Raw genomic sequence first — 22118 nt, 5'->3', positions numbered from 1 at the left:
TGCGAACGTATTCATTATGCAGTGTATATTATACTGTCTACAGCACATTAGCGTACGATATAGAGAATGAAGTTAAAATGAAAAAAAATCATAATATGGATATTTAAACACATTTTTGAAAATGGTGGCCGTTCATTTCGATACAGGCTTCAGTTCTTTTGTGCCTATTATCGCACTATAGACTAATGCATCTAATTCCAATTAACAGTTTCGTCCTTCATACTTAGTAACTCATGTTGAAATAATTCTGTACCTACTCTATAAAAGAGTACCTTACGTAGGCCTACTGTAAATTCAGTCTTCACTTCTGCCCGACCCGCACAGATAAAATTGCTCAGACATGCTATCTACTGTCCGTCCAAGTAGTTATGTCGCAGGATCGTAGAAAGTGGGGGGGGGGATCACGTGACAGTTAATTACTTAACGAGGCCCTTTTATTTAAGTTATTTTAAACAGTTGCATAATATTACGTAGACGTCCAATTAACTCCTAACAGAAATTAATGTTTTCAGAAAAGAGCTAAGAAAGCTCAGCCACTAGTCTTTACAGTGGAGCGAGCAGAAGCAGGTGGGGGAAATCGGGATGCGACGTAGGCAAACGGACGACAGTACCTGTGCGAAAATATGATTCAATATTGGAAGATTTCGTCACTGGACAACGCGAACATATTTATGAAACGTACTATAATCACTAACTCAGTACTGCGGCCTTGGTTCTCTGTGGAGAACAGTTGGAACTTCGTTAGTAGAAGGCGTGGGAGTGAAGTACATTCAAAAACTCAGGTACAATAAAAGTTTGAAGTAAAAATAAAATGATGTCCCTGTACATACATACATAAATTCAAGATTTGAAACCGGGTCCACAGTCATCGTAAGCCAGCACTCTGCCAACTGAGCTATCAAGACGGCTATCGACCTAGAATAATGCTTGGCGATCAAACTAAAGTCGAGGAATTTTCTTAGGCATTTTCAGGGTTCATGCTATTCTTTCCACAACTGTGCTTAGTCTCTGGCAAAACTCATTTAGTGAACTTGACCTATATAGCTTGATGATCAAATGCTGTTTCTCTCTGCTTCGACGTAGAACTTAAAATTGTTATTGTTAAGGAGAGGACCTTCGAACTCTAAAATAGATTTTGTCGCGCTCTATACACTTGCAGTGTGACTAACAATTCGTCATGCAAGGAGCTCGTCTACTTGGCCGAAAGAGGCGGCTTCGGTAAAAAAGACTTCAAAAGACTATGATTGATGGTAATCAAGTTTTCACACAATTGTTGGCATCTTTCTCCTCTTCTTCGCCCGTTCTCTCATTTATAACCCACGCCGTCAGCTAGGAGCGAAATTCAACGGCGGATGAATGGCATTAGCCGTTCAAATAACAGCACGGCATTGTTTGCAGAGACGCTTCCAAAGAAATAAGACGTTTTGTGCGGCCCACACGACGGTAAAGAGCTTCAAGCAGTACACTCAGTGACAAAATTTAACTATTATTTAAGCCGGTCATTTCAACTGATGCCTATAGACGCAAGCGCGCGCTTTGGAGATCAGGAGAGCCTGAGCGTTTTACAGCAGAAAGGAAAGAGACAGACGAAAGAGGTAGTATATGCCGTTTGGTCGAGCTATGCAGGGTGTATCTAAATTGGTGTCAAATATTTCGGGGACGTGTTCTTAACATCAAAACAATTAAAAAAGTTAATAAGAACATGGGTCTGAAAACCATTCGTTAGGGAGTTATTAAAGGATATGTCCCTTCATTGACCGCTGATTGTTTGATGGTTTTTTGTTTGTTTGTATTTTGTAAAGCAAAGAAATCAGAAGAAAATGTATTCTGTGAGTGAACAGAACGAAATGATTTGCATCATTTAATTGATGATGTGCTTCTGGACGTCATCCAACGAATGTGTTTTAACAGATGCTGCTCCAGCTCATTTCAGTCTGATAGTTCGTAATTTTTTAATGATCGATTTCCCCAAAGATGTATTGGTCGAAGGGGATTCATTGCATGGCCTACTCGATCGCCTGATTTGAATCCAATGGATTTCTTCGTCTGGGGACATTTAAAGTCCCTGGTTTATGCGACTCCTGTACTTAATGTTGATATTCTGAGAGCGTATCCAAATATATTTCACGAAATACGAAACACTCCATGAATTTTCAACAGAGTACGCCAGAGCATGTAACGCAGGTTTAGGGGACGCATCGAATCAGGAGGAAGCCACTTCGAGCAATTTTTGTAGCATTAAATTTTGTCTTGTAACTCTGAAATAAATTATTTTGAGACCAATGTTCATATGAACCTTTTGTAATGTTTTTGTGTTACGAACACATCCCCGAAATATTTGACACCAATTTAGATACACCCTGTATACAGTGATGGCCAGCACTGATTCAATGGACAAAAGGAAGAGAACTTATTAAAACTGTATCCGTGTTCATTTTTAGATTTGTCTGAGAATTATAAGTGCATTATAAGAATGTATGTTTTAATTTTAATGCACATTTTTAACAAGTTTGCTTTCTTCTCAGTTTTTTTTTTTTTTACAGAGAAGTGACATTTTCAGATATGTTTATTTAGTATTTCGTAAATCTAATATATTTTTTAAAATATTCGCATGGAAAATGTTGTAAGGAAATGAATTAACAAAGCAACTACTGTTACATCACAAACAAAAGATATGTGTCCATGTGTTGGTGAAATGTCAGCTCTATAGCTTCAGCAGAATTCGAGAAAATAATTTAATATTCTGATGATAGAAAGTTGCGCACCAATATCAATTTAAAAGAATAATGCGATAAGAGTTTTGTTATGTAACATTAGTTACAGTTAAAACATATAGGGCCTACCTAGGTAACTTTGCTTTGTAGTATAATATTGTTTTGATTAGTTTATTGATTACTTTTATAAGGCTAAAGATACCACCAATATCAATTCCAAGTTTTTATGTCATACTCAATCTCTTTCTTTGGGATATCACTCTCTTTATAAATGATGTGTCTCATTCACTTAGTACAGTATAGTTGTACTATTATGAAATTTATGTGAATATTCCTTGTTAACTCTTTTTATTATGTTATTAACGTTTAAAATACAACTGCAATATTAGGAAATCAGTGTTAGTACTTTTGTTTTACAGACAATATAACATAATATCAAACAGAAAGAAACAATATAAAAATAACGACATAAAATTTCACTTTCTGTTTGAAGTTTGCACACCACTGTTTTCTTAATCCAACAGGCTGCTTATTCATATACTGTACATAATCCTTCCTCCTTCCATACCTAGCGCTTGATGCCCGCGCAGAACGTCAAGGTCAGAAAATTGCCCTTGCTTTGACATCACTGATTTAAGCCATTCACGTCCTTCATAAATGTCTCAACCATGTCAGAGCCAGGTCCCAACCTGTGACGAATAGCCTGATAATCCCTAGGGCCCGTGGCCCCGAATACTTCCTATATCAGCATTCAAAATGCGTACTATGTACGTACATCCAAGATTTCACACCAGCCTATTTGTAACTAATGCAGGTGATACATGAAATAAGATGAAGATGAGTGTCGGTGAAATGATAAAAGGAAACGGGTGTATTCCGAGAAAATGCCTCTGCAACGTCTACTTTGTCCGCCACAAGTTTCGTCACAACCTGGCAAGGGATCGAACCCGGACCGCCTGGATGGAAGACCAACTCGCTAGCGCTTGAAACACATACGGCCAACGGACAGAGATAGTTGTACCTTCAAATCCTCGATCATTTATACATGAAATTTATCATAAGAGTGATGTAATGGCCAACAGGGGGAAGTAACAATTTATAATAAATATTCAATGTTAGGAATTCCCTTTTTACATGAAATCGACGCCGTTCGATTTTACTGCTACCGAATTCCAGGAGTTGTATTATTTCGTGAGCGATCGACATAGCACTAAATATCATGCATGACACAAACGGAGGGGCGACTGGGAAATTTAGTAGATAAAACAACTGGCTATGGACTGGAAGGTTCTGTGTTCAATCCCGGGTGGCGACAGGATTCTTATCGTTGCAGACTTACAGAACGGCTCCGAGGTTCATTCAGCCTCCTAACCAGTGGTGACTTGTGACTTTTTAAACGTATGTGCTACTACAACAACAATAATAATAATAATAATAATAATAATAATAATAATAATAATAATAATAATAATAATAATAATAATAATAGCACTCATCCTAATAACTAAAGTTAAAGTCCATTCTCCTTTCTGTTGGCGAACTTGTCTATCACCTTAGTACTGAAAAATGTTATGTTTTATTTAACGACGCTCGCAACTGCCTAGGTTATATCAGCGTCGCAGTGTACCGGAATTTTGTCCCGCAGGAGTTATTTTACATGCCAATAAATCTACTGACATGAGTCTGTCGCATTTAAGCACACTTAAATGCCATCGACCTGATATATGTCTAATTTTATGAACTATAAGAATTGAAAACGATGGCTAAAAACTACATTTCTAATAGAAAAAATAAATGTTTCGTATTTAAATACATTTTTAATAAATAAAATATTAGGTACTAAATTACATAAGTTGGCTATTGTGTTCTGACTACTGTTTTGTGAGCACAGAAGGGACAGCAGTTTGAAGAGGTTTTCGGTGCTTGCGGGGGAGTGAAAAGGGTAACTCAAGCACGCGCATTTCTCCATGTCGACATCTTTCCTGTGCTTAGCACATCCAATCTCAACATTATAGAGCTCAATGAGCACATCTCGCACCACTGTGGAGGGTGAAGGTTGAAACTTGTCAAGGCGGACGATTCAAATGCTTTAACAATACAGAATGGAAACATACTTTAACTATTTAAATTAAACAAATATTTTTGAGGTTTTTAAAACAAAACATACTTTTCTCCTTAATTTTTTATGAGCTGTATGCCATGAGCGCATAGGGACCGGCCGCCCCTGCTCCTAACAAATAAACTGAGTACCGGACCCTTCGCAAGACGAAAGGCGATCGAAGCGTGGTTTCAACCACAACACCTCATTTTAGTATCGAGGTCAAGAAAACATGGAGTTCTACCTTCTTGTCTCCAGAGCGCCTTCGTAAACGGAGGCGAAAAATAATTATTAGAGGAGAAAAATTCGCTGCGGCACCGGGGATCGAACCCGGGTCCTTGGTTCTACATACCAAGCGCTCTAACCACTGAGCTACGCAGAAGTTCAATCCACAGCACCTGATCGAATCCCTCTCCTCTAGTGTTTTTCCCTTTGTGGCCTGACTTCAAGTTTGACATATATGTTGACATAATATATTAAGTCAACTGCCATTATAGAAGGTGCGCACTCAACTGAGTGACTTGGTGGCCGGGATTCCTCTAATAATCATTGTTACCATAACAGATATATTCTGTAGGATCAAAAATTAATCTTTACGTAGATTCTTCACCCAACAGTGCATATTACTATGTAATCTGCAGTCTGCTTTAGTTCGAATTCGTCACCGTTTTTGGCGAGTGAATAAGTAATGGGAACGTTAAGTGCGAGTGTTTTACATTTGCCGCAGTCAGTCTGACAACTGCGTTTGGCAAATGACTGATGTGACGTGTATAGGAAGTGGTACTATTCTCAGCTGCACTAGCAACATGCTCGCAAAGTGGACACTGTACATCTAGGACATAACCAAAAACGCTGGCGCCAGCTTTTTTTTTACAATGCACTGCTACTTAAATGTTTGGACTTCAACTTGACTGATTCAAGAGTGTGATCCCAAAACTCGATCAGTCCATTTTGCCATTTTATGACTTATGCATATTGTATATATGATTTTTTTTAGATCTGTATCATTATATTTTAAGCTTCTTTTCTTCAAAAACAACGTCAAACCTTTTCTAAAAAGTTGTGTTATTATGCATGCCACTTGAAAACTCGCTCAGTCCGTAGACCGATGGGTAAAAAAAAAACTAGCACAGTCCTTTCATAAAAATGGACTGAACGTGTTTTGGGATCACAATCTTTCAATTTGAAATAAGATCATGAGATCGAACATCAAATGGATAAAATTTAAATAAATCTTATATGGATTAAATTACAAAATAACTGCAACAATGGTAACAAAGGGAACATTGACAACGAATTATTTAATGAACCAAACGAGACGATAAATATCGACAATAAACGGCAAAGTACAATTCAAACGACGTCGAAGAGATAACTATGATTATGTTCCAGTTTACTAAGTGTTGTAATTTATCATTTTTTACTGAATATAGACTATCATTCAGAGATCATAATATGACGGCATAATGATAGATGAGTAATAAAATTGTGGAATGAAAATGCTAGAGAAATACAGAAGTATTCAAAGAAAATCTTCCTCATTGCCGATACTTCGATCAAAATATTACAGAACCTGTCAAGAATCGAACAACATCAAACATCGGTCTGGACCTCAACTATTCATGAATTGTGTGACAAAAGCTGGAACTAGAACATTACAATTATATAGCTAACGATTAACGAGTGGAGTAACGGTTAGCGCGTCTGGCCGTGAAAACGAAACCAGGTGGCCCGGCTTCGATTCCCGGTCGGGTCAAGTTACCTGGTTGAGGTTTTTCCTGGGTTTTTCCTCAATCCAATATGAGCAAATACTGGGTAACTTTCGGTGCTGGACCCCTGACTGATTTCACTGGTATTATCACCTTCATCTCATTCAGACGCTAAATAACCTAAGATGTTTATAAAGCGTCGTAAAATAACCTACTTAAATAAATAAACAAATAAATATAGCTAATGATGTGATAACTACGTCATTTGACGTCTCAAGTACTTCACGTCAATAAATTGTAAATTGTTGTCTAACGATGTAGAAGAGACTCGCGGCGGAGACAGCAGCATTCAACACACTACAATCAAATACTTTACCCATGGATTTACATCTGTAGAAGTAGAGTAATTTGAAACAAAAGCTTTTGTTACGTCATTAGTAATTACCATTCACGAGAAGTGAAGTTACTGCAAGAAAGATTTAGAAGTGCTCATATAGTGACCGGGACTCGAACCAAGCACTCATGCATTCCTCGGGACAGGAGAATGCTCATGTTGAAAATCATTCTTATGGTGCAGATTGTGTTTACACGAATTGCAGGGAATAATAACAGGAAGTGAGCTAATCTGTTTCCTTCACTTATTTATATATATATATATATATATATATATATATATATATATATATATTTGTTAAGTTTACGTATACAGGGTGTTAAAACAAAAGTATCCAATATTTTAGGAGGTGGTAGTATGCATCAAAATAAGGAAATAATGTCTAATAAACATGGGTCCTACAACGCGTACTTTCTGAGATCTGAACACTTGTTTGTAGGAGGAGCTCAATGTGACGTCCATTCATGGCAATGAATTACTCTGCCCTTCGGCATAAGGAATCACGCACTCTTTGAATTTGACCTGATTGTTCTTGATAACCAAAAGTCTAGGAGATTTAGTTTTGGGGAAGGTATACGCAAAGGTGTGGGGCCTCCCCGATCAATCCAGCGGTCCTGAAATGTCAGCGTCAGGTGTTCACGCACATTGAGGAGAAAATATACTGGCGTGCTATCGTGCATGAACCACATCTGTAATCTTCGCTGACATGGCACGTACTCCAGCAAGGTAGACAATACGTTAATAAGAAAGTCCTGATAACGAGCCCCAGTTACTCTCTGTGGTAGCACGTATCTATCGCCTGCCCATACGTTGATTGAGAATCGGTGCTGATGCCTTGTTTCTTCAACTGCATGGGGATTTTCATCAGCCCACACATGCTGATTACGAAAATTCATGACACTATCTCTGCTGAACCCCGCTCATATCCGCAACCAAACTTTTCTTTTCAGTATTCCTTGCGACGGATCATTATTCCATCAACTACGGTAGGCCCTATGATTAGCTGGTTGTCTGCTGTATTGCAGGACAGAAAAATGCATTGCCATAAATGGACGTCACATTGAGCACCTCCTATGAACAAGTGTTCAGATCTCAGAAAGTATGTGTTGTAGGACCCATGTTTATTAGACTTTTTTTCTTGTTCTGATGCATACTATCACCTCCTCAACTATTGGGTACTTTTTTTTTACTGTACAATATTTAACATCTGTGGTCATGTCGCGTATTTAGGATCTATGGGTATATCAGTGGCCGTTTATATTATTGTTGAGTTCATGTTTCTATTGTGTGTTGTAGATGGCTTGTGTTCATGTATCTGATTTTTTACTCTGATTAATGTTTGTGATATTGGTGACTGAAGAGGTGGCATATAAATTTCCAATCTGGCATTTGCCTTTGTGACTAAGGTAGACCATGAAAAACCCCAGTCAGATTGGTTGGCAACGGGGTTTGAACACGGGACCTCCCGAATGCGAGTCTCACACGTTACCGTCTGAGCCAAATTTACGGAATAAATTAGGTTTTAAGCAAACATTAGCTGGGTATAAACACAGAGATAGTGACAAGTGTAGTCAAGTGTATCTGTGGCGATGCTAAGAAATCGTTTGTATGGAAACATACTGCTATTATCAAGAAATTGATGTAGGCTATTTATATTTTTGTCAAGGTTTTATCTTTTATCTTCCTTTTTAAATCTGAACCTGGTACGAAATTACTGTTTCAGTATTTTGTGTCTGAGGGCAAATTCCATTTAAGTTAGATGTATCAAATAAATAAAATAAATATTAGTAACATGTTAGCAACATTTAAAATAATAATAAAATGAAACATACTCATACAAACAATTTCACTTTATTTTTAGAGTTAAGAATGTATAAATTGCTTAGCTCTGGATTATTTTTCAATATTGAATGCCATAATCTGTAGCATAGCATTTAAATTTCGGCCTTCGGGAACTATTTCAATAGTGTAGGAGAGTTGTCAACCTTAAAGTTATTCTCACCCAAATGCTCCCCCAATTTTCAAAACGTTGTCGCCGCCACTGTTCACTACAACCGTACGTCTTTCTATAGTACCTAACCTTATGTCAACCACGTTCTGTTGTACCGAGTGTAGGGTTACAGAGGATGACGGAGTAGAACAAATCAATGTTATCGACTTCCACAATAGCAGCAACAGCTCAATATCTGCGTGGCGCAACACGCTGGCCACTGGTCAGTCCTCTCTGTACTGTTCCTGTAAATTTTCCTGCATAATCAAGTCTCTACAAGAAATTGGTCACACAGTATCTAACATTCTAGTTCAGTGATAGGTAAACTTCTATGGGAGCTAACCAAAATAAAAAAAATACATGAAGCCAGTACATGAGCCGTTCAAAATTGTAGTATAGGCCTAATAATTTCAGTTCAACTTAAGTTTATTTGTCAAATTAGGGATATAATATATACATATGCCTACTGTGTACTTAATACATAAGTTCAGCATATAAATGAATTTATTTTTCCACAATAGACCACTGCAGTATACTATTGTAAAATTCTTGACATTCATGTGGTATGTAACGCATTAGTTTGCGTATATTGTCAAGCATCTCTCTTTGAATTGGGACGATTTTGTCTGGATATGCCAATGAAGAAGGTAAATATGGTATTCTCCTTTGTACTTACGAGCAAACATTCTCATGGGGGCAGATAAAATATTAATCTTTTTTCTTCCATTATTTTAATAATGTCAAAAGAAGTGCTTACACAAATTTTGGCCACTCGAGCGCAAAATAAGTTTCCCTGGGGCCATTTAAGAAAGAGAACAAAATTTCATGGAAAGTTTTATTGGGACAGATATCGCAATTGTTGAATTATTTTTCAACGTTTTCACCACCAGAATTGAGACATTTGTCATTCAGTGGGATCAATTTTTGTATCCTTGTGTCGTAGATGTCTGCCGTCTGGAATCGGAACCAATGTGTCGGCACATGTCTTCGACATCAGTTGTTTCTGCGCGCTTCCAGTATTTCAGAGGTCTCCAAATGTGAGACGGCTATACTGACATATGTGGTTTCTTCATGGAATGATAGTCCTGTATCAACAGTACATGAAATTCAAATAAACTCATTTCGCCACAAATAGTGACATGCGCTGTTTTTGCAATCCCTGATTCATAAACAGGGTGTTTCCGAGGTGGTGTTACAAACTTTCAGGGATGGTGGCGAAGGGCACATGTATCAATTTGAGATAAGGATCCCTTGTCCGGAAATGTTCGAGTCGAAGGTTACAAGCAAAAATAGTTGTGTGGAAATGAAATAATTTTATTCCTCTGTACACCTTATTTATATGTTTTTATCTGTACATCTTACACGTACTGTATTCATCTGACATTGTTTACGTTATCAACTCACAGTATTCCATTCAGTGCGCTATCTGAGGGATGGGGACAGGAAACTACAGTATAGAAATGCAGATAGCGTAATGTGTAACGGACATGGTCGGTCCTGATATGCACGTCTGTAGACAGCAATTTATGTGTACAAGTTGCAGTGTCCAGTCGATCAGTCCTAGTGAAATAGAGGAGTACACGAGAGCGGAATAAGTAGACCTGATTTTCGAATACGGATGAGCCAATTGGAACAGTAGACAAACTCACAGATTGTATCGATTCAGGTATCCACGTAGGAGACATCCGGCCCATACCATCTTTCCACGACTGTTCCAAAGGTTAAGGGAAGGAGGGCACGTGGTGCGAAATTACAATTCCATTTCCACACAACTATTTTTGCTTATAACTTTCGACTCGGTCATTTCCGGACCAGGGTTCCTTATCTCAAATTGATACATGTGCCCTTAGCCATCATCCCTGAAAGTTTGTAACACCACCTCGGAAACATCCTGTATATTGGTGATAGAGCATAAATTTCTGACCAAAAAAGTATAATAACATGTTTCTGTAATTTTTGTAGTTCCCTAGAAAAAAAATGTTATCTGTAAGTCATATGTTTTTGGAAATGATAGTAGACAGTCATTATTTACTTCGATCCGTCGCATAAAAGGCATCGACGATAAGGGCTTGCAAATGAAGGGTGTTGGGGGAAATCAAGAAATGTCAAAATGTCCTCCTGGTAGGTCTGCAACTTAAGTTGACTCAAGAGGTAAAAATCAAGGTGTGTGAGCTCTGGGGAGCGGGCTGGCCAAATTGAGCACACTATGCGACATTTTTATTTTGAACTTACATTTCCTATGTAAGGATACTTTTGGGACACTCTGTATATTACGAGAAGAAAAAGGAGTGTGTTACCGGCTATGTTGTCAGACTGCTGAAACTTCAAACTTAATTTTCTAATTAACCGCGCATTTAATCACAAAACGTAATATAGGTTTTCTATTCATTTAAGTGTATCCTATCTTCCCTTTCAATCTGCAGGATTATTTTACTTCCATCCTGTGCATCAGTGGTGGGCAAAATGAACACAACCCACAAGACAGGATTTAAATGGCAACTACATACTGTGGGAGGGGTTGCACTCTACAGTGCAGTGACGGATTTACAGACAGTTGCGCCACTACACTCCTACCTACCATATGTAATTAGAATAGCCCATTCACGTGATATTTAATTAATCATTTTCAAAGCAATTACTTCGAAACTGGGATTTATATCTGTGCATGCTATTTTCAGTTGCTCAAGGAGATGAGCATCGCTTAAGCGGGATCTGTGGCTGGACTTAATAAATTTCATTTTAGAAAACAGCTGTTCGAACTGGTAGGTTGATGAATACATACCGCCATTTCCATAACTATGGTCCTGGAACACAACTATGGTCCACGATACAACCATTCAAAGAACATTGTAGAAGTAACATAGACCGTTCGTAGATAGCTGCAGTGACTTGAATTCAAAGTACAGTACAGCAAGAATATGGATGAACGAGGTACTACGTTATGGAGTACAAAATTTGAATAGTTGTATCGTGGACAATAGTTATGTTCCAGGACCATAGTTATGGGAAATGACGGTACTCATTATTTTTTAAGCAAACTGTCTAAGCAGTGGATATGTAGTACTAGACATCTTTTAAAAAATTTAGCCCCAGGAGACCTTCACATTCTGCTTTCAAGAAGCCATCATTCTGCAAATCCAGTACCTCTAACTGCAATTCTGGGATAACATATTCAATTTAAACATGAAATGAGTGGTAAAAATGTTAAAATTTTTCTTCATCCTTTGAAAATCACTGAATCTGTGTTCTTTGAACTCGTATAACAGGTGGTCTATTTTAAGAATGTACATATTTAAGTTCGCGTCCTGAATATTTGTAACTGATCCTAAACATGAGAAATGAAAGAACCGCCTTTCTTGTAAGTGTGATATCCTCTCGATTCATATAATTCTGCGAAAGACATTGTATCACTAATGAAGCTCCGAAGTACAGCAATCCAGTATAATCCGCCACGTACACGCGCAGTATTTTCATAGAGTGGGGGGAGGGAAATGTAGGGGGTAAATTTGATGCTTCGCTGAGGTCTAACATCACTGCGACAATGCCGCAGGAATGCCCGCCATTCTGTACATACATAATTTTAGTGCCTATAAATCTGATTTCTACTTTTTGAGATACGATGGCCACGCTGTTAACTTAATTATCACAGAGTTTACTTGTCAGTGGCTGACAGCTAGTTAGCAAGTACTCTTTAAGATTGCTTTCGGGATGAATGACTTTCGAGTAGGCTTATTATCAACTCCAGTTTTGTTTGTTGTAAATTAATACCGTTGAAGTGCTTGTAGTAACGGTAATTCAACATTCCAATTAATTAGTAACCACGGAAGCGGCGCGTCACACTTTGTAGTCACCACGCAGTTGCAGGAAATGCACTCCCCCACATTTTCGACTGCAACTGCAGCTGTGTGAAGTAGGCACGCGACCGAACCAGGTGTGATGTCGCACCTAGCAGCATCACCTAACAACACACCCCCATGTGCAACAAGCCTTTGAAACAGCATTCAGGCAGAAAAATTTCGTTGCCAAATAATAATAGACATTAATTATCTCGTATATCTTAGAGCAGAGATGGGCATCGTTCTTCACTTGAGAATTTGTGCCTCACTGACCTTCACAGAGCTTATCGCTCTGAGTGACATCATCTTCACAGTCCCCGTTCCTCCCTCACGTAGCTCCTAGGCGTGGGCAGATTCTATATCAGTTTCATAAGCAATATCAGTGGTGGCATAATGGCATTATCAAAGCAGTGTGTACGCGTTAGAAAACGATTATTTCATGAGAAATGGGAGGAAGAGTTTTTTTGCTGTTTAGAAGGGGAGAACATACGATGTATGTTATGCTCGAAAATCCTATTAGGCATTAATACATTCAATATACAACGACATTACTCCTTATGTCATAAAGAACATGCTGAATTAGAAGGTAAGACAAATTAAATGTTATTTTTCGTACTATTCCGAAGAAAATTTATGATCTTAACGTTTGCATAGTATACTAAATACGACATTATACCTTAAACACGCTGCATTAAAAGGTACGAGGAATTAAATGTTGTTTGTACTTATTATTTCCAAAAGACATTTATAAAAAAAATATCAAATGTGCCTAGAAAACGAAATATGATTTTCTGAAATTATTTTAGGTCGAGAAAGTGCAAATCTATTAAGTAATCTTGAGAAACGCCAGAATATTCAAGAAAACAAACGTAGACAACGTGATGGAATATTATTGGCTAGTTATGCAATTTCTCGCCTGTGATTTAAATCAATTCAGCTATGGAGAAACAGTAAAGAGGTTTATGATTAAAGCTGCCGAATTAATTTGCCAAATTGAATAAAAGTTTTCCAGTCTCTCACGTTAACCAAGCGCTTTCCCAATAATTCTCCACTGACCGCCTTAGCGATTACGATAAGGTGACGCAGGTCACAGCAGTTTATATTTCCCATCCTACTCTGCAGTATCCTCTCCTAGTAAACAAACTATTTCAAATCGAGTGCCTCACGTAACCGAAAATTGTGCCCATGTATGTCTTAGAAACTTAGGCCAAGTTTCTTCAACCTTTGTTAAAATGCACCTAACATAGCGTTAATTAAGTTAAAAGTATAAATTGCTGTTAAAAATACTGCGTTTCTTCAACTTTACATTTCACATTTTAACATTCTGTTTGTTAACTCTCTGTTAGGACCAGAGATTCTAGAGTTTAACCATAACTTATAACCAAGTATAGGTTCATTCTGTTTTCTGAACTCTGACAATTGCGATTCTCGCTTGTTTCTGTTGTTTGATTCAGAGAGGATAGAAGTCTTTCTATTCTCTCAGGTTTGATTTATGATTCTTTCCGTCGTCTGTATCACAGTAACATGGATCGGCGTATTGGTATTGCTGTTGTGAAATGGAAAACACTGTAACAAAAAGAAATAGTGCGACTAATTTCTCTTCATTCGTGAGAAGCCTTCTGCTGGAAATAATTTCGCAGTATAAACCAATTATTGAGAGTAAACAAACAAACGCATCTACGTTGAAAGGAAAAGTGAGGCTTGACAGAAAATAACCTAGACCTTTGTATGAACTTCTGTTCTGTCAAATCACAGAAATCATCCCCTCTGTTTATGTATTCACCGATATCATTTTCTAAATAATCAAGATATAAAAGTTCAGCATCTAATGCACCAGCCATATTGAATACTTCAATGCTAACAGAGAGTTAAATAATTTAACTGCATGAAATTGGGCAGTTAAATTAACATGGGATTTAACAGCCTGTTAGTTCTAACAGTAGTCGAAGAAATGCTTCAACTGTTAAGTATACAGTTAAAATGGAATAACACACTGTTATAATTTAAAGGTTGAAGGAACCGGGCCATAGACCATAAGCCTATATTCTATCTCAGCCCGAATTCAACGTTTTTCTTCGTCTGCCCAGGTTGTAACGTTCTCACTCAAAATATCTTGAAGTAAATTAATAAATATTGTATTAAAACTCTACGCTGTAGTCCTTTAAAGATACTTTCTTATTATGTTCATTGTTTATTCCGAATGAAAAAAAAAACAAATTAATTTCAGGGATTGGAGATACTTACATACTAACATATCATATTATCGGAAATATAAGAAGAGAAAATAACTCGATAAAACACAATCTAACGATAAAAACGATTAGAAGAAACCACGAAGACTAAAATTTGTAACAGTCACGTGATGATCAATGGATGCTATTTTTTAGTTGTTTATATTTAACAACGCTGTATCAACTACTAGGTTATATAGCATCGATGGGACTGGTGATAGCGACATGAGGCTGAGGATTCGCCATAGAATACCTAATATTCGCCTTGCGATTGGACAAAATCTCGAAAAAAAAAACGAACCAGGTAATCAGCCCCAGCGGGAGTCAAACCCACGCCCAAGAGCAACTCCGGTTGGCCAAATGGACGTTATACGAACTTCTGTTTTCGCCTGTGAAACCATTACATACTTTCCATATAGCTCGATACTATTTTGGGCTGCACAAACAAAAAAAAAAAAAAACCGGTTTAAGTCAGACACCGTGTACAAGGTGGGAGGGGGGGGAATAGTCTCATGTGACGAAATGATCTGCAATTTCAGCACATAACTGTTAAGGCTTGAATAATGCTCAATCATGCACGCGCTATTGAGTACAAAAAATAGTCCTACAATATGAGATTAGTGTTAGTTTTGAGAACTTAGAAGCAGTTCCCCGTTGAAATACCAACATACTACACAAAAAGTCTCATCATTATCAAAACCAGATATCATTAATATAATATGATTATGATTAATTATAATGACCATGATTATAATATCATTTTCATTCTATTACTCATAACCTATATCAAGGGTAAAATCCTTGGAACAGTTTCATTTCAAATTTAACGAAACTTGAAAACAAACACTAATTACAGATTGAGAAATTTTTTGGGCTTGTTAGCGTGATGCAATATCCCTACTAGTGACAAGTCAAAAGATACACGGTACATTCAATCAATAAAGGAGAGAGAAAGTTTTCACCGCTAATCGAATTAAAAGACCGCACGGTAGTGCCGTGCCTGACATAACATTAAAAATAATTATGCTATTAAGAATTACATGAAGAAAACAGGAAATCATCAAAATTAAATTACACTCTTTTTTAGTTTATTCAACGACACTGTATCAATTACGAGGTTATTTAGCGTCAATGGTATTGATGATAGCAAGATTAGGTTGAAGATTCGAAATAGATTACCTGACATTCATCTTACGGTTGGAGAAAACCTCGAAAAAACTCGACTAGATAATACATGTTGAATCTTTCGTACACTACTTTTAACACTTTAATATAAATAATTGATTAAATGGCGATCTTACTCGTGTTAATTATGTAAGCATGTGCGGCTTACAGCTGTTTCGGTACTACTTGACACCATTCTCAGAGCCTTCTGTGTCTCGGAGTCATCTCAACTTCGCTGCCTGTTGTGTGGGTGCGTTCGTGTGATGAAGAGTTGTGTCAAATAGTGTGTGTGTGTTGTGAAATTAATCTGTGTATTGAGTATTTGATTAGGGTGTGTTTTAGTGTGTCTGTATATTTCATATTGTTCTAGTGTGTTGAGTTTTTGGTTTTTGGGTTGTATGTGTAGGATTTGCATGTCTGTTTTTATATAATATGCAATATGTAATATGTATGTATTTATGCAATAGTTGCGACAGTTTCTACATTGGACAGACAGGCAGATCATTCCAAACTCGATACAAAGAACACATTAAAGCAATAACGAGAAGACACAATACATCTACATATGCCGAACACATAACTAATGTCAACCACACATACAATAACATAAATACAGACATGCAAATCCTACACATACAACCCAAAAACCAAAAACTCAACACACTAGAACAACATGAAATATACAGACACACTAAAACACACCCTAATCAAATACTCAACACACAGATCAATTTCAGAACACACACACACACTATTTGACACAACTCTTCATCACACGAACGCACCCACACAACAGGCAGCGAAGTTGAGATGACGCCGAGACACAGAAGACTCTGAGGATGGTGTCAAGTAGCACCGAAACAGCTGTAAGCCGCACATGCTTACATAATTAACACAAGTAAGATCGCCATTTAATCAATTATTTATTTCGACTAGATAATCAGCCCAAGCGGGAATCGAATCCGCACCCGAGTGGGACTCCGAATCGGCAGGCAAGCACCTCTGCCGATTGAGCTACGCCGGTGGTTACACACTTATCTTGGTTAGATTCATTTTTATAAAACTCCTCAATTAAAGAGATAATATAAAATTCCCTGGAATTGTAGCTGTAGATGTAGTTCTACATTTATTTTCCTTGTGAATACATTGTACAATAATATAAATTACAAGGTAGGTTTAACCAACTCTAAAAATAACCAATTTCTCAAGAAATTATTATTGTCAACAAGCATGTAGATTGTATTTATATATCTAACATGCCAGATAAAGGATTTTGTCATGTAATGCGACGTCATGAAATAAGAACACAGAATCCGTAACAATTATAACTTTTAACAACTTTCTTAATTTACTTTCCTTTCTTGTGCCTAAAACGTCTCGAGAATTTCTAGAGCACCAGACACCAAACGAAACAGAGTTTTCCAGGTAATGAATGAACTCTTTTAAGACAAGTTAGCATTCTCAGAACACTTCAAAAGCTTAGTGAGGAAGTAAAAGGATTAAACGAAAGAATAAAACATGAAACGGAAAATATATAGGGGGAAATTAATCAAGAGAACAATAAAAGAAACTTGGGAAAGAGAAAAAGGCAAAGAAAGAAGAAGGAGAAGTAGAGCAAAGAGGAAAGTGATTTAGAGTAGGCCTGGGCGCTAATACCTCAACCGAGTCACTGCAGACTACCCTTTAACTACCGACACTGTCTTTGCCTCTGACTGTGAGCTGCTTATTGTTTATATCAAGTACTCTTTGTATTCAGTCAGCTACAAAGAGTGTGGTGTAGTGTGTATGCCATTTCAGTATACGTTTCACACGTATCATAATTAAATCCATTTTAATATTACCCTCCCATCTACACCTCGGCTTCTCCAAAAGTCTTTCACTCAGGTCTCCCAACTAACACTATACCCATCTCTGGATTCACTCATACGAGCTACATGCCTTACCCATCTGGATTTAATGTTTCTAATTATGTTAGGTGTAGAATACAATGCGTGCATTTTTGCGTTGTGTAACTTTCTCCATTCTCCTGTAACTTCACCCCACTTAGCTCCAAATATTTTCCTAAGCACCTTATTCTCAAGCACCCTTAACTTCTGTTCCTCTATCAAAGTTTGTTTATTACATCTATTGAACGGTCTCTCCTAAATGATTGTGCGGATTTTGTTCATATTCAATTCAACTTTAATGCCAGGTATGTGAGGACGATAAGGGGAGTGTAGAAGCTAATATTCACTCGCCCCCAACGTTCATTTTAAATACTGTGGCACCTGACAGTATTTTGAATTTCTGGTACCCTAATTACTCTTTCTATCCCAGGTCCGAGCACTAATGAGTCACTGCAGATTTCCCCATAACTCCCCACTCCACCTTCCCCGGCTGAGACGAGTATAACAGGAAGGCAAATCTTGCTCAGTGACAGATTGTACTTAGCTTTTACGAACTTTCGCCTATCATTGGTCGCCTGAAATCCATCACTGATGCACACTGTGCGTTTGTTTATAAGGCGGTGTAAGCGAAAGAATATGGGCGGGGGTTTCTGAGTTTCGTTTCACTTCCCCGTTGTGCCCAGGGCTATCCTATCCTACCTTATGAGCAGGCTTCGAGAATTTGGACCGGATACGATAAGTTTACTGTGCATGCACTATAGGTTGTTGACTCGCTGCAGGTCAATAGAGATGTGTTAAGGTAACAACGTTGCTATTTATGGGGAAACACACATACATGTACATTCTGAAAGTAAACATACATTACACAATGACAATGTCAAAAGAATGTGAAAAGCATTTATTCTCCTGTCTTTTATAAGCATTTGTGTTTAATTATAAACAGTGTTAATGGTGGAAATAAGCATGTAGCAATTTTAATTTTTTTCATTTATCCTATTGGTCGTCTTTAGGAAATGCAGTTACAGTATCGAAATGCAATGTACCTACTACAAGATACATTCTCAGTGTCTCAAACGTAAATCTTTTTCGGTTATCTGCCAAAGTTTGTACTGTAGAAAGCTGCACTCTACGTCGCATGACGTGATAGGAGTGAAACGAAAAAACCTAACATCATTGCAGTCTCTAAGAGACAGTCCTTTATTCTCGGGTGACTCTATGTCCACTAATTTGTTACACAATGTTCCATATCCGTTATTTTTATATAAAATTGATTTCCACTTCTGTTTTACACGTTCAGTAACCGGTGTACTTGGTGTCTCATTAATTCTCTGCATCATTTTCTAAATTAATTTGAGAGCTTCCGGCATCTCTTGCTCTGACTTTCCTAACCGTGTAATAGTTTCAGACACAGTTTGTATGAAAACCAAATTACTCGTCAGAACCTTCAAATCCAGAGCGTTTTCCTTTGCATATTTGTTGGCATTCATTCTACAGTACCCTAACCCACTGTACGCTTTACCACTATACTCAGTACGCCGTTATGCGGATTTCCCACTGAACTGCTCTATTGGGTCCGAAGTGTCGAAGCCTGCTTATGAGTTTGACTTGATAGAATAGGTAGGCTTACTAGCTAAATCGAAAATCAATTACAGAATCGTATTATGAAAACTACAATAGCAATAAGCATTATGTATGAAAACAATAGACGTATGAATTTCTGACAAAGTTATAAAAAAATACAGTCTAAAATGTTTCAATTTACTATATTTTCATTAAAGGATAACTTTTTCCTTAAAGCTGAAATTTAAGTGATATTTACAAACAATATTCAGAATAAGCTCACTATAGAAAATTCATTCTTGAGAACAGAAAATAAAAGTAAATTTACAGCAAAGCAATTTCAAAAAAATATCGCTATTCAAGCCGGTGGTAATGTGGTACTACAGTATGCTAATGTGGGGTTTTCTATAGCACGCTACATTGTAGGTTTTTTGACGAAAAAAGTGAAGAAAAAAAAGCCAAAATTCCGGAGGGAAGGTAGTTTGGAATGTGAAGAATTCGTATAGGACGTCGGTTGAAAACATATTAGAAAATAGGAAAAAATTTGAAAGAATTGATCGGTATAGATAACCTAAAAGTGATTATTTAACATATGAAATAAAGAGGTAGAACACTTCAAAATATAACGTGAAACGTACATTTCACTTTACTTAATATATGCAAAGCATACAAAAAGTCTAAACTAACGTAACCTAACCTCCCACGCCACAGATTCCTATATGCAATGCATACCAAAAACCTAAACTAACCTAACATGTCACAGATTCGTATATACAAGACATACGAAAAACCTAAATTAAGCTAATCTAACCTAACCTGACACAGATTCCCGCACCGGAGAACGTAGAAAAATTCCAGTTGTAATTTTCAGTGTCAAGTGCTATAGAAAAACCCAAATGTGGTAAGTTTATTATAACAGAATCGAGGAAACGGTTTGAAAAAACGAGGCGAAGATGGACATTATCAATATTAATTGGAATATTAAAAGAGTATTGCAATTAAAACAATAAATATCAAAACATGAATTGTCTGTCGTTATGGGAAAATGTAATAATTACTTTTTCTTTCACATAAATAACTATTGTTTTATTTTGACGCCATATTCCGTTGCTGGAAAAGTTTTATATTAATGTAATTATGGAAGAAGTATTAGACAACGTGCCAGAAGGCGCAGAAGTTCATTTTTTTTTATTTTTATATTATTTTATTTTATACACATTAAATTAAAGAGATACATTTAAAAAAACTATTATATACATAAAACATAAATATAAATTAAATAATTTACTCCCGTATGAGCGAACGCTCGTGGGAGTTCAAGACCGCACTGATCCGGATGTGTTAGTTTAGTACCGGAGAAGTCTAAAAGAAGGTACCTATGAATTGGTTATATAGTACATTCCAAAAATTATTGCATGCAAAACTTGCAATAGTTTCATTACACGTGTGCTTTTTAAAAATAAAAGTTGGCTTTGTAATAGTTTGTGCTTTTTATTTATTTATTTTTTTTTTTCAAAATAAAAGTTGTCTTTGTAATATTTCACTTACCGCACGTGTGCTTTATTTAACAGAATCTGGGGGGAAAACCAGAAAGGAGAAATTCTTATTAGAGTTCGGTAATATTCTCTTCCCCATGCATTACTAAGAGTTAAACCAGTGAATTAAAAATATAGTTTACTTTCTTTTGGTACCGTAATTATTCAGTAGTCGCTCGCACAATTATATTATAAGAATAATTCACTAGCTTCTAAATTAAATGGTAATGGAGTTCCGTTTCTTTCTGTGTGTAGGTGAATTGATCTCACCTTATGTTCTATAAATTTAATTCCATTTTTTTAGTGGTTGATATCTTCTCAATAACGACGGAGTTCGTAAACAAATCAAAGGACTAATAAGATGCAAGTAAACAAAACTTACGTGTTCGGAGCCCCGAAGATCGCTGGATAGAGTTCTCGGCACACGAGACAAACACACATCACAGACCACACCACCAGCGTCTCTCTGCAACTTCCATACTTGGACTGACTGACGTAGCAGAAGTCGCCGGTCGACGTCTGAGCGCCCTCCCTCGACGTGGACAGTGCACGCTACACCACAACTGACCAACTCCCCCCCCCCCTCTCTACAATACGAAACTATAGTATTCGGGTTCGCAGCGATGCAATGGGGAGCTTCTCATTCCAGCAACAGAATTCGTTAGACTGGAAGGATAAATGCTGTACACCGACAGTGAAGAGTTCGTAATCAATATCATTTAAAAATTCATGCCAGATCTTAACCTTAGAGCCAGCTGTACGCAACCACCCAGGCACGCAACTCTACGTTCAGTGAAGGCCATGGCCGTGGATTCCAATTCGACTTGAGGCATAGTTACTTGTCACTGAAAGCGATATCCTGTATTGTTTTAGATATGATCATGGGTGGGCAACTCGTGCTCTCGAAATGTGAACACAACCTCAGCGCAGGTAGAACGGACTCTGTACTGTAGTGTCTGTGTACAAGTTTGCTCGCGTCTGCAGTAAGTGGCGGCTCGTTT

The 22118-nt window shown here is 37.3% G+C and overlaps 1 protein-coding gene across 1 annotated transcript in view; it reads right to left on the bottom strand.

The window, feature by feature from the left end:
• The window catches only part of Cad86C (Cadherin 86C), a 164381-nt gene extending 142730 nt beyond the window's left edge, over positions 1-21651 (bottom strand). Inside the window, exon 1 of the mRNA XM_069842133.1 lies at positions 21500-21651. The gene's annotated coding sequence lies outside the window, so the exon portion shown is untranslated. The remainder of the gene's footprint in view (positions 1-21499) is intronic.
• Positions 21652-22118: the final 467 nt, after the last annotated feature.

The sequence above is a fragment of the Periplaneta americana genome, chromosome 12 (assembly GCF_040183065.1).
Source record: "Periplaneta americana isolate PAMFEO1 chromosome 12, P.americana_PAMFEO1_priV1, whole genome shotgun sequence".
NCBI lineage: Eukaryota > Metazoa > Arthropoda > Insecta > Blattodea > Blattidae > Periplaneta > Periplaneta americana.
The sequence above is the reverse complement of the archived record's forward strand: the minus strand, read 5'-3'. Positions and strand labels throughout refer to the sequence as shown.